Source organism: Austrofundulus limnaeus, unplaced genomic scaffold, assembly GCF_001266775.1.
Source record: "Austrofundulus limnaeus strain Quisiro unplaced genomic scaffold, Austrofundulus_limnaeus-1.0 Scaffold386, whole genome shotgun sequence".
NCBI classification, from domain to species: Eukaryota; Metazoa; Chordata; class Actinopteri; order Cyprinodontiformes; family Rivulidae; genus Austrofundulus; species Austrofundulus limnaeus.
The window spans coordinates 240881-245430 of NW_013952788.1; the positions used below are offsets into that span (position 1 = coordinate 240881).

A 4550-nucleotide genomic window follows, 5' to 3' on the forward strand; every position below is an offset into this window, starting at 1 on the left:
GCTGGCCAATATTGGCAAAAAAATTAATCACGATTAATTGGAGTATTTAGCCAATAACGATTAATTTGACGATTAATCCCCTGGAGTCCCTGGACACCCTTATGTCCTAGTCACATGACCAATTTAGTGGGAAATATTTGCTCTTCATAAAAGTCTGTTGCAAATTGTGTCAAAATTACAGACTTCAGGCTATACATAAAATTTTAAACTGTGTTGATAGATAAATAAATTACAGAACCTTTTTTTAATGTTCGTCATATTTGAAGCAGTGAGGAGCACCGAGTGGATTGACTGGAGAAATCTCCCCTGGTGGCATTAATCCTATTAATCGTCAAGTACCAAAAATTAATCGATTAATGTTCTTCTGACGATTAATTGCACACGATACGATTATGCCCAACCCTATTTCTAATGCGATGCTTCAGAATGCGCATAAAAAATAGAGAAACACAGCATATATTTCTGATATTTCTTAAAGTTAAAACATGCTGTATTATAGTAACACTTTTTTATTTCCTGCAACAGGACTCAAACTGATTTGTGTCCTGAAGTGGCACATCAGTTTGGTTTGTTTGTCCAACACTCCTTTCTCCCTCCCATCCTCTTCCTCTCACTCCCCTCATACAACACAGCACTTGGGGGGTAAAAAAGAGAGAGGCACTTACTTCATGGCTTAGAGTAGAGCTCTGCTTCTCAGAAACAAATGAGCAGAGGGGGTGGGGGGGGGGAGAAAAAGGGCGAGGAAAAAGGCAGCGACATGCTTGCATCTGTTGTGGCAGTGTCCTGCAATCAGGAAGCAAATGAGAGATTGTAGAAGTCAGGGAGTGAGTGCAAGAGTTAGAAGAGAGAGGAAAAAGAGGATCTCAGAAAGCTGTGTCCTTGAGAACTGCACCACAACTCTTTGAAGAGAGCCTGGAGAAGGTGTGAGTAGCGCATCTCTGCAAGATGTGTGCTTGATGTGTGTGCAGTGTGTGTGTGTGTGTGTGTGTGTGTGTGTGTAACATGCTGCTTGTACATTGACCTGCCAAGCTCAGAATGAAGCAGGTTTGGCTGCTGATCTTCTCTGCTATTGTCTGCCTGCCTAAGTGTTGCTGACAGGGGATTATGGCAAATACAAAACGCCGTATGGACCAGAGACACGGAGTGCCAAACTTCATAGACACGTGCATGCATGCATGAAGCTCCATGTTGAGTGCTCTGTTTGACTGCACTGGGAAGTGTGTGTGTTTTTGTGTGTTTGGGAGGGAACGTCAACACTAGCAGTTTTTCTTTTTTGAATGGTAGGTTTAGGTGTCTGTATTTGTATTGCTAAAACTGGAAAAAAAAACATTTTACTTGACTTTTTGTTTGTAAATAACATTAACGAACCGCTGAATATATATTTTATATCTGAACCACTTTTAACTATGATGAAGATGACGATTCCTCAAAAGCTAAAAAAAAAAACAAAAGGAAAAGTTCACTTAAGAACCAGAGCTATTCTGTTTCTATTTCTGGCTGTGAAAAAACAGGGAGAGCATAAAGTAGCAGACATGAAAGAAAACTCTTGTTGTCAGTAAAAGTAATATAAATGGGTAACAACAGTAAATGAGTAACTAAAATTTATACCTCTGATTTTTTTATGAGAATTAAAAAATATGGTTACTCATCATATTTTGCATGTTTCACAAAGGACTAAGAACATTCTTTGCCTGTTTGAAGCCAGTTCAGAGCAGCTCTGTTGCCTCACAACAAGAAGGTTATGGACATGAGTCTTTCTGTGTGGATGCTGCATGTTCTGTTGTTTGTGTAGGTTTTGTACTCCAGTTTCTTCTTGCATGTTGAGGCTGCCTTCAGGCCCAGGCCTCCCTTGAAAAAAAAAATGCGATCTAGTGTTTGATAACGCTAATTTCCTTCCTAATTCTGATTCCAAATAAAACTCTGACTGGTATAATAAATAATACACCAAATGAGTCTGGTGAATCTAAATTACAGTTTTATGTAGAACATAAGACATCAGAGTAATTAATTTATTCATTTTAAACTCAGAAATATATTGATGGTAGGATCCACATTTCAGGGTTCCCACACCTTGGTCAACATCAAATTCAAGGACCTTTCAAGGACTTTCCAGTACCAATTTCCTCAAATTAAAGAACCACGCGCATCGGTAATTACCTACTGCTACTGCAGAATGTTACCATTAAACAGGTTTAATATCATGTAAATTCAAAGAAAAACTGAACAACGTAGAAGTTACACAGGTACACCTGTCCAACTGCTCGTTAACACTTAATTTCTAATCAGCCAATCACATGGCGGCAACTCAGTGCATTTAGGCATGTAGACATGGTCAAGACAATCTCCTGCAGTTCAAACCGAGCATCAGTATGGGGAAGAAAGGTGATTTGAGTGCCTTTGAACGTGGCATGGTTGTTGGTGCCAGAAGGGCTGGTCTGAGTATTTCAGAAACTGCTGATCTACTGGGATTTTCACGCACAACCATCTCTAGGGTTTACAGAGAATGGTCCGAAAAAGAAAAAACATCCAGTGAGCGGCAGTCCTGTGGATGGGAATGCCTTGTTGATGCCAGAGGTCAGAGGAGAATGGGCAGACTGGTTCGAGCTGATAGAAAGGCAACAGTGACTCAAATAACCACCCGTAACAACCGAGGTAGGCAGAAGAGCATCTCTGAATGCACAGTACGTCGAACTTTGAGGCAGATAGGCTTCAGCAGCAGAAGACCACACCGGGTGCCACTCCTTTCAGCTAAGAACAGGAAACTGAGGCTACAATTTGCACAAGCTCATCGAAATTGGACAAGAGAAGATTGGAAAAACGTTGCCTGGTCTGATGAGTCTCGATTTCTGCTGCGACATTCGGATGGTAGGGTCAGAATTTGGTGTCAACAACATGAAAGCATGGATCCATCCTGCCTTGTATCAACGGTTCAGGCTGGTGGTGGTGGTGTCATGGTGTGGGGAATCTTTTCTTGGCACTCTTTGGGCCCCTTGGTACCAACTGAGCATCGTTGCAACGCCACAGCCTACCTGAGTATTGTTGCTGACCATGTCCATCCCTTTATGACCACAATGTACCCAACGTCTGATGGCTACTTTCAGCAGGATAATGCACCATGTCATAAAGCTGGAATCATCTCAGACTGGTTTCTTGAACATGACAATGAGTTCACTGTACTCAAATGGCCTCCACAGTCACCAGATCTCAATCCAATAGAGCATCTTTGGGATGTGGTGGAACGGGAGATTCGCATCATGGATGTGCAGCCGACAAATCTGCGGCAACTGTGTGATGTCATCATGTCAATATGGACCAAAATCTCTGAGGAACGCTTCCAGCACCTTGTTGAATCTATGCCACGAAGAATTGAGGCAGTTCTGAAGGCAAAAGGGGGTCCAACCCATTACTAGCGTGGTGTACCTAATAATGTGGCCGGTGAGTGTATATATATATTAAAGATGATGAATGATGAAAATCAGTCGTGTGAATAGATAATTTCAATCCCCAAAAAACATTCAACGACTTTCAAGGACAAGTGTAATTTTAGGCTGTTTTCACAAACTTTCCAGGGCCTTGAAATAATTTTCTCAAATTCACAAACTTTCAAGGATTTCAAGGACCCGTGGGAACCCTGACATTTATAATACAGCAGAGCTAAAACAGAAAAGCCAGACACAATCATACAAAATATGTAAAAAATAGTGTTTTGGACACTAAAAAATTAAGTAAAAATAATAAAACAATTCAAATTAACTTTAAGAACTCATTAAAATGAACACTTTTATCTTAATATGTTACTTGAACATATTAACAGGAAAATACTGAACATGTAACACAGACTGAGTGACTCTTACACATTACACAGGCAGAAGAAAGCGTAGTTCCTACCAAACATGCCACCATCCTGCCTATCACTTGTTCCAACGGCTGCCCTCAGGCAGAAGGTACAGGTCCCTACAGAGCCGGACTAAAAGACTGGCCAACAGTCTTTACCCCCACGCTATAAGACTGTTGAACTTACAGGGCTGTTGAGAAATCACAGTCTAACATTTACATTATAATTACTGGGGACACTTACTCTACTTATTTATCATAGTGGGATTGGGGAGCTGTTTACTCGTTTTTACAGTTTTGTAAGATGTGCAAGCACTGGTGTCACTTTTACCTTTTCTGCACTTTAATGGGAAATATGCTACTACCACTGAGTGTTGTACTCCAAACACAATTTCGTTGCCTGGACAGTGACAATAAATTCTTGAATCTTGAATCTTGAACATGTATGATTTAGACAAGATTTTAATAGTTTTGTTACTTTCTTGTTAATTATATATGTTACCTGAAATGACTAAAGCATCAAAGTGTCGATATTTTGAGTTTAGAATCAATTTAAAGTTTAAATTTCTTGCATCAGTGGTATAAACATTTCAGTATCAATCATTATTGTGATCTCAGTGGGATTTGCCTGGTTAAATAAAGATTAATGATGGTATAAATATCTTTAGAGCACACACACACACACACACACACACACACACACACACACACACACA

General features: G+C 40.2%; 1 long non-coding RNA gene across 1 annotated transcript in view; it reads left to right on the forward strand.

Annotated features, from left to right (window-relative positions):
* Positions 1-851: 851 nt before the first annotated feature.
* LOC106528500 (uncharacterized) overlaps positions 852-4550 on the forward strand; it is a 65225-nt gene continuing 61526 nt past the window's right edge. The window contains exon 1 of the long non-coding RNA XR_001311509.1: positions 852-921. This is a non-coding gene — a long non-coding RNA (uncharacterized LOC106528500). The remainder of the gene's footprint in view (positions 922-4550) is intronic.